At 41.9% G+C, this 12,387-nt stretch overlaps 1 protein-coding gene across 10 annotated transcripts in view; it reads right to left on the reverse strand.

Annotated features, from left to right (window-relative positions):
• Positions 1 to 12,387, reverse strand: part of LRMDA (leucine rich melanocyte differentiation associated) — a 1,127,800-nt gene that overhangs the window by 905,538 nt on the left and 209,875 nt on the right. For 9 of the 10 annotated variants that reach the window (XR_008510802.2, XR_008510800.2, XR_008510804.2 and 6 more), the window contains one exon: positions 1 to 12,387. This exon is cut by the window's left edge and continues 27,783 nt beyond it; it is cut by the window's right edge. The exons of the other annotated variant lie outside the window; for it this stretch is intronic. The gene's annotated coding sequence lies outside the window, so the exon portion shown is untranslated. 10 annotated transcript variants of the gene reach the window in all.

Consider the following 12,387-nt stretch of genomic DNA (forward strand, 5'->3'; position numbering starts at 1 on the left):
AAAAAAAAAAACATGGTGAACACCTTCAATGCTCATTCATTCTCTCTTTTTGAAAAACCTTATTATTTTATTTTATTTTTACAGATAACTAGAGTTTGCTTGTAAAGTGGCTGCAACTCATCTTTGTTTCTCGCTGCCTTTCATGTCAGGCATCCCATGAATTGGCGAGTCTGACAAGGTGGTTCACTGCGGAGCCTTTTAACTCCCACCCAGCACTTCTCCCCCCATCCTGTGATGGGCAGAACAGAGGCATCAATGGTGGCATTTCTGGAGAGTGCTGGCAGGCAGGTGTCAGAGCTGTCCGGCAGGCGCCCCTCACAAACACTAATCAGCCCTGGTGTTCTTTTACAATCCATATCTAATTCGCAAGTTTCATTCTTTCTGAAAAACAATTACTAGGTTTTGAAGTTCATTGTGCATTTACTCAACTGTCTCTTCACATTAACGTAAAGTGGGAACAAGAAAAAATAGTCAGCAGGGAAGGGACATCAAAAGATGTTAAGAGTAGATGAAGGCTTTATTTTAAGAGTAATATAATTACAGATGTGTGCAATATTTTACAATAAATGGAACACAAAAGGTGTATCCTGTACCTTCGAGATAGTGTGTGTGTGCCTGTGTGTGTGTAAAGAGAGAGAGAGAGGGAGAAAGACAGAGACACCCAGACACACACATTCCTATGGGGATGGGGAGAGAAAGAGGGAGAAAGAGAAAGTCACCTATGACTTAGGAAAACAAAAAGTTCCTCCTAGGATCAAGAGTAAGGTATATGCATCTCACTTAGTGAACAGCAAAAAAATCGTAGGGCAATGATGGAGGAGGAAGCCTTGGTTTTCTCCCTCTTTGTTGAAAAGAGAAAGAAGAAAGAAGGAGATGGAGAAAAAGAAAGAAAGGAAGTGACAGATTAAAAAGAAGGAGGGGGAGACACTTAAGATCTACTCTCTTAGCAAATCTCAAGTGTACAATACAGTGTTATAACTATGGTCACCATGCTGTACATTAGATCCTCAGAACTTACTCATCTTATAACTGAAAGTTTGTATCCTTTGACCAACAGTTGCCCATTTCCCCCATCTCCCAGTCCCTAGTGACCACCTTTCTACTCCCTGCTTCTGTGAGTTTCACTCTTTTAGATTACACATATAAGTGAGATAATACAGTCTTTCAGTGTCTGGCTTGTTTCACTTGGTATAATGTCCTCCAGGTTCATCTGTGTTGTCGCAAATGGCAGAATCTCCAATCATTTCACAATGTATACGTATATCAAATCATCATGTTGTGTGTCTTCAATATACACAGTTTTTATTTGCCAATTCCACCTCAAATAAAGCTGGGGAAGAGAGAAAAAAAAAGAGAGGGATGGGAGGGAGGCAGGAAGACAGAGAGAGGGGGAGAAGACAAAGGGAAGGGAAGAAAGCTGGGTTTTAAGCAAAAACTGGAAAGATACTTGCCAACCTTGATGAAGAAAGTAGCGTAAACTGAGAGTGCCTCTCCTGAATTTTGGTTCTTGAACTCCCTAAGAGGCACCATGAGTTGACACACCTGGATGACTCTTGCCCTTGAGCAGGGGAAGACGTGCACTTTGTGTCGGCAATGTGCCATGCGTCTCCCCAGGCTGGCCTCAGCAAAGAGCCAGGTCTGGGTTTGCCCTTCTCAGCTGGTCCTAGGGGCCATCTACCTCATCTCCTACCAGTGGGGCCAGGCCCATCAAGCTTCTCCAGCCACCTTACAGAATTTGGAGCCCAAATGATTGGGCTCCAAACCTGAGCCCACAGCACTCAGCTTGGATGCCCCAGGACTGGGAAGGACAGGGGCAGTGGCCCCTGCACTTAGGTAGGCACATGGCCTTAAAAACAGGTGGCTGACTGTATTCTCTTCTTTACCTCCACCCACCAAAATAGAGGAGGACCCTACGTTTCCCTCAGTAGAAAATTCTATTATCACCACAATGTTTGGTCTCACACCTCAAACCTTTTATTTTTTCTCTTATACTGAACATCATCTTAGTGATTCTGACTCAGCATTTTCCAAAGGTGTTAGAAAACTAAAAATTTCCAGAGATGAAAATGTTTGGAATACACTAGGTTACTCAAAGTAAAATGGGGTTCTTTCTGCAGAAATCCTCAGTCCCTCTTAGATGCGAATGTGCTTTGGGAATTGTCCATGGGGGACTGACCTGACTTCAGAAGCCACCCCATTCCAGAACTTGGGTTCCATAGAACGTTCTTTGAGAAACAAAGATTCACATAAAAAAAAGAAACCTTTTGCTATTTGAGGTTAGGAATTAATTTACCCTCTTTTTCCTTCCCTAGTCTGAACACTCCAGTCTTACAAGATTTTCCTTCAGAGATCTATTTTCTACCCTTTGAATCATTTCATTTTTTCACCAGCCTTCCCTGCCTCCCTTTTTTTTTTTTTTTTTTTTCATTTTCTTTGAACTCTGGTAAGCAACTCTACAGTTCCAACAAGGATCTCATTCACACAGCGTGCAGTGAAAAAGGCTTTGCACATCTCATTCCCTTTAACACAGCTCTGGACTACACTGCGGTTTTTCTTATTCACCCCATATTATCTTCAAGTAGAGCCTGAGGTGTCTCTCCGGAGCATTCATATCCCTTATTTTTATGTACTCCAAGTCAATTAGCAGCAATTTTTGGGATAGGTACAAAAAAGTCTAAACACTGTGGAGCCAGAGAGAAGGGGAAGAAAGGAAATGCCCGCATCCAGCAGGGTCTACATTCCCAGCTCACATCTGTCTCTCTCGGGATGCACTGTTAAGAGGAAGGCTTACAGAACCACGGCAGAGCATACACACTGATAGTCTCCACAGCCCAAAGGACAGTAAAAGGATAAAAATTAAGAAAAAGAAATCCACACATCTACTCTCTTTCTTATTAGAGTTTATTCTTAGCCTAGGACCCATTACCCTGCACTGAAATTGCTTAAACAGCCTCCCCAGTTTGCCCACCAGTTTGCCCCCCAACTCTCTCACCCTGGAAGCAAACCTAAATACCATTACAGGTCAAATGCCATTTCCACTACTATATGCCTCCTCTATTCGAAAACACATTGACTCTTCACAACAATCCTCAAAGGTACATACTGGTGTTATCCCCATTTTACAGATGAGAAAACTGAGAAAGCAGTTATGTAATCCACCTAGGGCCACACAACTAGAAAGTGAGGGATCAGGGATTTGAACCCCAGGCAGTCTGGTTCCTGGTTCCAGCATTAGTGCTTGCCTGGCTGCTGTGGCTCTCTAGTACCTGGCCCTACCCAACTGTCTGATCACGAATTTCCCAAGGTCCCAGCGCACCATGACCCAAGTGCCTACCACGCTTTCACCCTTGCCTTCCATTCTCCTCTCTGATTGCCTTATCAGGATCAGCTCAAGTGCCACCATCTTTAAGATCTTTCTGACCACTCCAAATGCCACTGTCATTTCCTGTGAACTCTCACAGCAGGTGGTCCATCTCACCCAGCTCAGTGCTAAAGGACACTAAGTCTCTTATTTTTCACCATTGTTTTCTGTATGCTGGTTGGTTTATCTCCTCAACTGGACTATAAACTCCTTGAGGCTTCAAATACCTGCTCGTAGACTGAGTAAGTAAGTGGACAGCCTTCTACTGCTACCCAATATGTTTTGACAATGCCAGGATTTCCCTGGTACCAAGTCTGATTCCAAATTTTCTTCCACGCTCCTTCCTCTCAAGCCTATGCCTCCATTTTATTGTCTCTCAGGCTGGCTCACAAATTGAAATAGAACATGATGCTTAATTTTACATCAACCCATTAAGCCGCTTTAAACACTTCAATACTCCCCAAATGTAGTTAAATATATGAACTTGCACTTAGAGTTGTCAACAACACATTGATGATTTGTTTTATAGTTGCATGTTAATCTACAATCTGTTTAATGCAATCCAATACATTATTCCGGATGGTGATATATAAATTTAAGTCTTAGGCCATGAAATATCATTTAGGATTAAGATTCTAATCTCTTAACAGAGGAGATACCTGCTCACAAAAGCAAGCAGCTGAGGAGAGTCCCTGTGTAGAAAAGGCATCATCATTGTCTCCTCCAACAAGGAAATGAACTGCAGGGCATGCCAGTCCTGGAGGACAGGAAAAACGGGGGACAAACAGGGGCTTGGGGAGTCATCTTCCTGCCTCCAAGCAAAGACTCCCTCACTCAATCAGCCTTACAAAAGAGTTTAAAATTCAGTAACCCAAAGCACCGGGTCTGCTACTGTTTGTCACTGAAGTCCTCAGGTAAGAGAACAATAAAAAAACAGTAACAACAGCAACCAACAATAGGTAATTCATAGAATGCAATCATAGGAAGTGGGTACTTCTATCATTGTACAGATTGCACAGATAAAGAAACTAAGGCACAGAGGGGTACTTTAACTCATTCAAGGTCACACAGCCAGAAAGCAGCATTGCTGAGCCAAGCAGTCTGGCTCCAGAATCTGGGCTGTTAGCTACTACCTACTCTACTAATCTCCTCCACACAAAACAGTAGTCATCAGGCTAATTTCCAGGCTAAAGACTGGAAGACCACTACAAGTACTTTCGGATAAAATAATTGTTCAAAAAACCACTATGGGAATGAGACAGAATGTGAGCTATGGTGAACAATTAAAACACAAACTAAAAATATAAAATATGCACTATCCTCAAAAAATTCACAGCTAATGGAAGAAATGAGGCAACCAAGACGGGATCAACAGAAGGTCACTCTAGTGTGAACAGATGGGTCACATGAGGGGAGCTCCAGGGAGAGAAGCAGATGACCAGGTCACAGAGGGGACAGGCTGGAGAGAGATAGTGGGATGAGAGATGTGCAGGTGAAGGGGCCCAGGCTCCACACACGTTTGAACCAAACACCCTTATCCAGACCCACCCTAAAAATATGTCACTGACCAGTACATGAAACATCCAACAGGCAGAGACACTGCAAGGCCCAAACCTTTCAGGGCAGGGGAACCAACCATGGCTTTCTCTCTGCCTGGAGATGTTTCTCCTCCTCTCAACAGACGTCAGTCACTCTAGCATACTGCCTCTCTCCACAGAGCCTGGTCCTGCCCAGACCTCTGGTTCTGGTTCATTGTGACTGACTCCAACATCATCAGATGCTCCATGCCAGAACCCACCCAAAAACTGACTCTCCCAGACTCGAGCATGGCTGAAAGCTCTCAGGACACCACAAATGATCAGTTGGGCCTCAAGGATGTGGATAGACCATGCGATGGTCTCCTGATGGTCTCCACATGACCAGATGCATGGCAGGCTGGCCTAGCAAGGCACCTGCCAAGGGAACTGGCAATCCCAACAGGATGGTCAACCTCCATGAACTGCAGCCATCACAACCTTTACCAACTTTGTGCTTCACTGTTTAGAAGTGATATGTATCTCAGAAATGTCAAAATCCATAGAGAAGTATGGTGATAAAATGAATAGGCTGTTTGCTCTCCATACTGATACACCCAATTTCAGACTGTCAAAGTGCTTTTAGTTATAATAGGAAATGTACAAAGTTAAATTTGCTTGTTTTGACAACCACAAAAAGGATTTATCAGTTACATGTACCCGTTAAAATGTCGAGGTTCTCAAAGTAAAAATGGATTATAGCCAAATCCTAATATTATTAATGTTTTCATGATAACAAACACACATAACTTTTCAGACAATTCTCCTCGCTGCCTCCGTGGGGAAGAGTTTTGGAAATCCAGTCCGCTTGCCAGAAATTTCTGTTATTTTTATGCAATAAGTCAAAAGAAGTCCATAAAAACTAGAGCAAAGTTAATTTTTTTCTGTTTAGCTTCCAAAAGTGTCACATGATTGTGATTTTCAGTCCTTGAGCTGTAAGGATTTCTTTTCATTGTCTTGTCTTTTCAAAGACAAGCTTTTCTCATTCTTGCTTTCATTGCTTCAAATATATGAAACTCCCACCATTTTCTCTGAAAGCTCCTACAAAGGCATTGTCAGATTTCTAATTCTGTCAAACTTTCTTTTAAGTTGCATTACTGTGCGGTGATGCTGGTGTTCACATCTGTGTATGACTGTGGTTTGGTTTTACTTCTTGTGCTAAACTTACCCCAAGACAAATGAACTGGCAAATCTCCATGCCAGAAAATATTTATAGAATAAAGAGAAGGAGAGGGGAGAGGACAAGAGCCAAACAATGAAATACTCCAGGTATTAAGGAAAAGGGAAATGACTCAGAACTTCCCAATTATAGAGTTGAAAGCTAAATCTGGTAGCCTCCATCCTCCCATTCGTCTTGAAGCTCCATGAGTAAAATTCAACTAGTAAATTTAATATACTCCTGGGTGAGAACTGTTGGTGGCTCCCATTCAACTTATATAAACTGAGTAGATTGATGAGCATTATCTCAGTCACCCTCTAAGATAACCTTGTAAATATATAATGTCTCCAATGTACAAGTAAGGCTCAGAGACATTAAGACACCTACCCACAGTCATACAGCCGGTAAGTGATAGAGCCAAGAACTGGACCTTTCAACTACCTCTTGCTGAAATGATCTAATTCCAAATTAAAATTACTATATCGCCAAAGGAAAAATCTTTCAACCAAAGATCTGCTTTCCAGCTTCACATTAGCCGATCCCTCTGCCAAAGAAAGACAGCACATTAGGGGCAGTGCCTGATCACGAGGGGCAGTGCGCTGACTGTGGGTGTGACTTCTGGCATTGGGGACCAAATGTCCATATAGAGGCCAGCCCGGGGACTTTACTAAACAAATGCTGGACAACTACAAACTTCTTAGCAGACGTAGAGAAGGCTGAGTCAGAGAGACATGGAAAAAGTGTGTACCTAGCAGGCAACAAAAATTCAGAAAGGAATGCCGATGACTTTTTTTGAAAACAATGTCCTCTGAAACTGATGTACAAACACAGGTTATTGGGCTCAAGTTTCAAGGAGTGCATTTTCACACACAAGTATAAGATCATACTTAGAGTTATAAACTAAAACTAAAGAAAAATCTCTTGAAAAGATTAGCAATATAAGTGTTTGTGATTGAAGTTATGTCTAGATGGCTCTTTAGCGAAACATACGTACATGTGTATGTTACAAAGCACATGCAAGGGCAACCCACAGGCACTCTCCCAAGACTGCCCAAAAAATTATATTTTCATTATTACAGCATATTGTATTCAACTGGATATTTACATTGTTACCCTGCAACTCTCCCTCACTCCCCACTGCTTTGGGGAAGGGGCAAATTTAATTAATTTCAAATTAGATTTAGAGTCCTCCTTTATCAGACTTGAATACACCTCTACCTAAACAACAAGGGGACAGGAACTGAAAATTTTGACTTTTCCTTCAAGAGACCAGACCCTCACCCATCACCTCAAAGTGACAATTAGCAGTTTCTGCAGCACATTATATGAGAACTAACAAGGCAAAGGAATTGAGGGCAGGTTTTTCTCTTCACGATCCTGTCTGAAGCTTAAAAGAAAGCCTGAACACTAATGAATTCTCAATCCATGTCAGCTCAATAGAGGGCTAAGTCTTTTATCTTCACCTGGAATAGGAATGAAAGAAGAAAAACCCAACAGTTCATTCACTTCCCCAAAAATATTCTCTGCTTCAGTCTTAGAGAGCTTGGAGTCCATTAAAGCCAGAGTGGGTCTCAGAAATCACCTAATGTGACCACCTTATTTTAAAGGGGAGCAAACCTGAGCCCAAAGAAGTCAAGCAACTTGCCCAAGCAGAGAGAGTCTTCAGAATCAACATCTCTGGCCTTTAGTCACCACTTCTCTAGCAGAGGAGGGAAATAAAAGTATGAGCTTTACTCCAAGTGGTAAGAACATTTGCCCAAATTTTTTTTCCAAGTGCTTGCAAAATTCTACATCAACATATGAATTATGTTTAAACTAGAAACAGGCATTAATGGGCTCAGAAAGAAGTGATCAAAGGGGACCCTATTTTCACAGAATGCTTCCTGGACAGATAGAAGAAACACACACACACATCCCCCAGAATACATGTCTGATAGACCCAGATATGGCATCTCCCACTGACTCCCTCAAAGGAACTCACCAGAAGACACTGCAGCCAAGGACAGTGGACTGTACATTTTATTAGAAAGTCAGTTTTAGACCCAAAGATTAAAACAAAGTACAGGCAGCTCAAAACCCAAGAGGGAAAGCTTAATGCTTCACAGAACTATTCACAGACAAGTTTAAAGAAGAAGCAGGTTATCAGACAAAATAGTTCTGCAAAGCACCGTGATATAGTCAGAAAAACAGCTAGTTCCCAACTAAGTTTATCTGCCCTGACAGCTTCTGTCTTGGCCTGGCAGAGGCTGAGTGTCTACACAGTGAACATAAAGATAACCTACAATGGCTACACATCCCCATCCATTTGCCAAAGGTCACTAAGGATTGAGCATTTTGCTTCAGTGCCTCCACTAATCCAAAGACATGCCAATCTGCTTACTGTTACACAATGTCAGGAGGTTTGGATTTTACTTATCGAGGGATGTCGGACTTGCTTTGTCAGAACTTGGTGGCTATTAGCACAAGGCTGAGTGCCCACGGCTGCAATGAATTTTTTAAAATTATCTGGTTTTAGGATGCCCAGGAAAGAGGACCTGACTAACAAGATGGTGGTAACTATTCTTTGACAACATTTCGCTTTGAGAACATAAAAGCCAAACGGTGGAGCAAGAGAAATTAAATTCATGGCCTGGAAAACAAGCCAAGATTTAAAAATGTCATGTTGATACAGTAGGTGCTCTTGAGAGTGGGGTAGAGAGGATGTCAGGAACTGGATTGATTGCATTTTCATAGCAATACTGTGTGATGGAAGTGGAGAAGTGTCAAGTCTATCAGTACCCTTAAGTGCTTTAGGGGCTCATACCATATCTTTCATCAAAACCCTATACAATGTAAAAAACCCACCATCATATAGCTCGATGTGCTCAGCCACCAAGGCCTACAAAAGACTCTTCCTATAAAAGCCTAAGCAAGATTGGCTGGGTCCTTATGCCTTCCTTTTGGGCCACCGGGAGGTGCTGTTAACAGCAGCATGGCTCTCAACTGACAGACAACTCAGAAAGATAAAGGTGACTATATTCCCTCTTCTAACACAGCTTGAAAATCTCCTCCTAGTACGTCTAAGCCAACATGATTTGGCTTACACACAGATCCTAAGAGGAGCTAATATTTTTCCTTGAGTGTCCAGAGAATGGATAAATAAATGAGCTTGTTGTGAGAGACCACAACACTTCCTATTGACTTCCAGCTGCAGCCTAAGAAGACTGAAATGCAAAGAAATCCCTAAGTGGGAGAGTACCCAAGGGCTTATGACAGTGTGCACAGTCTTCAGGGCTGAGCGATACCCTCAAACATAACCCTTTAGAATCACATTTTCTGCCCAGATCCTAGAGCATGGAAGCAGCTTTCTTCTTGAGCCCAGGTTTCGGGACTCGTGGATTTACCTCACAGCTCACTGGTAGGTAAGGTATACATGACTGGTGCTTAGGGATATGTCCTGTCTCTTGCCATACAGCAACATTTTGGCATAACAGCACACAGAGTACAGAAACCTCATTGTGAACATATACACAGGCCAAGAGAGAAGGAAGACACGGGCCTTTCTAGGGCTAAGAGAGAAGAATGTCAGGAGAGGAAGAGACAGACAAGATCAGGTAGAAAATGGTGGAGAGAACTTTTTGGGCCAAGTGTTTTTTTTCTCTTTTGACAACAATGTGAACGACACAAAGAGGCTTCCCTGCCCTGAGGAGAGAGTAGGCCGCCCTTTGATGCTGGGGCAACCAACTATAATGCTGATGAGAGTTCTCTCTGGCCCTGTTTGCCCACCATGGGGGCTCATCCTTTGACCGCATCCTCACCCCGGTGCTGACCTCCAGTTTAGTCATGGGACTGCAGGAAGAAGGGTCATCTGAGGGTCAGGAAGATGGTAGCCCTCACACTCACCAGAAATCTGAGCCTTCCAGTTAGAAAAGGGCCCTCCCTCCCTTTCCTTTTAAAGACTTGAAAGACCATTCCAAGTCTGTTTTCTCTGTTGACTTTAAAATCGCCAATACTATCACCTTTCCTTTTCAAAAGTTGGGCAGAGAGGCAAAGAATGGTGGTTGTGACCTATTCCAGGGTCAGAGCCAAGAGTAGACCCTGGATTGCAACTCCTATCCAGGGGTCTAAATGTTTAAATTCTGCTATCTCTCAACCTTATCATGAAAAAAAAGTCAATAATTTAATGGGGGAGACAAAATATAATTTTGTTATTAATAGAATAGAGAACCTAGAAATAACTCTTGCATAGATGGTCAAATTATTTTGACAACGGTACTAAGACAGTCTTTACAACAAATTGTGCTGGGAAAACTGGACATCCACATGCCAAAAAAGTGAGTTGGACCCTTACCTAACACTATCTACAAAAATTAGCTCAAAATGGATCAAATAACTGAACATTTAAGAATGAAAATGATAAAACTTTTAGAAGAAAACATAGGGGGAAAGCTTCATGACACTGGATTTGGCAATGATTTCTTGGATATGACACCAAAAGCACAGGCAACAAAAGAAAAAAAATAGACAAACTAGACTTCATCAACTAAAATCTTGCACATCAAGGGACACTATCAAAAGGGTACAAAGGCACTCTATGGAATGAGAAAATATATTTGCAAATCACATATCTGATAAAGGATTAATACTCAAAATAGACAGAAGTCCTAATTCTCAACAATAACATCAACAAAAGAAGACTCAATTCAAAAATGGGCAAAGGACTTGAATAGACAGTTCTCCAAAGAACATATGCATATGGCCAATAAGTACATGTAAAGGTATTCAATATGACTAATCATTAGGGAAATACAAATAAAAGCCACATGAGATGCCACTCATAGTCACTGAGATGGCCATCATCACACACACCCAAACAAAAAGAAGAGTTGGCAAGGATGTAGAGAAATCAGAAAGTTGTGCAGCTGCTATAAAAAACAATATAGCAGTTCCTCAAAGAATGAGAACTATAATATGACCCAGCAATTCCTCTTCTGGGTATACACCCAAAAGAACTGAACAAAGAAACAGGAAGAGATATCTGTGCACTGATGTTTACAGCAGCATTATTCACAGTAGACAAAGACAGAAGCGGTCCAAGTCTCCACTGATGGGTGAACAGATAAAATATGGTATGTACATATAGTGGCATTATTTGTAATAGCCAAAAACTGGAAATAATCCAAATGCCTATCAACATATGAACAGATACACAAGTGTTGTGTTCAAAAAACAAAGTGCTGAAGAGGTATCTGTACACTCATGTTTAGGAAAGCACAATAGCCAAAAGGTGGAAGTAACCCAACTGTTCACTGATGGATAGATAAGCTAAATGTGATCTATACATACAGTGCAATATTATTCAGCCTTAAAAATGAAGAAAATTCTGACACATGCCACAATATGAACCTTGAACATAGGCTAAGTGAAAGAAGCCAGACACAAAAGGACAAATACTGTATAATTCACCCATACGAGGTACTCAGTGGTGCTCAGTCGAATTCAGAGAGCCAGAAAGTAGAATTGTGGTTGCTAGGGGATAAGGGGAGGGAGGAATGGGGAGTTACTGTTTAATGGGTTTCAGCTTTACAAAGTGAACAAAGTTCTGCAGATGGATGGTGCTGATGATTGCGCAATATGAAGGTACTTATTGCCACTGAACTGTATACTTTGAAATGGTTAAAGTGGTTTAAACCAATGGGTTACATGGGACCACAGCCCATGTAACAGGAGAAACAATCATTCTATAGCCCAGTGCACCGGAAGGTCGAGTTTTCAACTACTCAGAACATCTGTTTCTTCATTTTTTATATGGGAATATGCCCACCACCCAAATGAGACAGAGCACCAGGGAGTCCTGGTATCATCCCTAACACATGTTAGGCATTCAATAAACTTTAGTTACCTGCTCCTTCCCCAGAGCAAATACTTTCTGTTTCCAACTTAGAAAAGTGAAACTTCCTTTTTTCTTAATTGTCAGGTTTGCTGTGAGGTAATTGACAGCTTCCTTTGATTTCAGGATTGCTCTAGATGTTTTGCACGGAGAGGCTCCAGAGTCTTTGTAGGGCTTGATGGCCAGATAATGAGACTGTATTTCTGCTCACATCCCCAAGCAGACCAGGACCCAGGCCCGCGTGGTCCATATTTGCATATATGGAGCAGCACAAAATCTGAATGCAAGTAATAAATTTCCTATAAGAGCCCCCTGCACAGTCTCTACTTAGAGAGTCGAAATAGGACACAGGAAAAAAATACTTTTCCCGGGTTTTCTTTGATTCTCAAGCAGATAATTCTGCTCCACTGAGCAGCCCAAGTTG

Source organism: Pongo abelii, chromosome 8 (assembly GCF_028885655.2).
Source record: "Pongo abelii isolate AG06213 chromosome 8, NHGRI_mPonAbe1-v2.0_pri, whole genome shotgun sequence".
NCBI lineage: Eukaryota > Metazoa > Chordata > Mammalia > Primates > Hominidae > Pongo > Pongo abelii.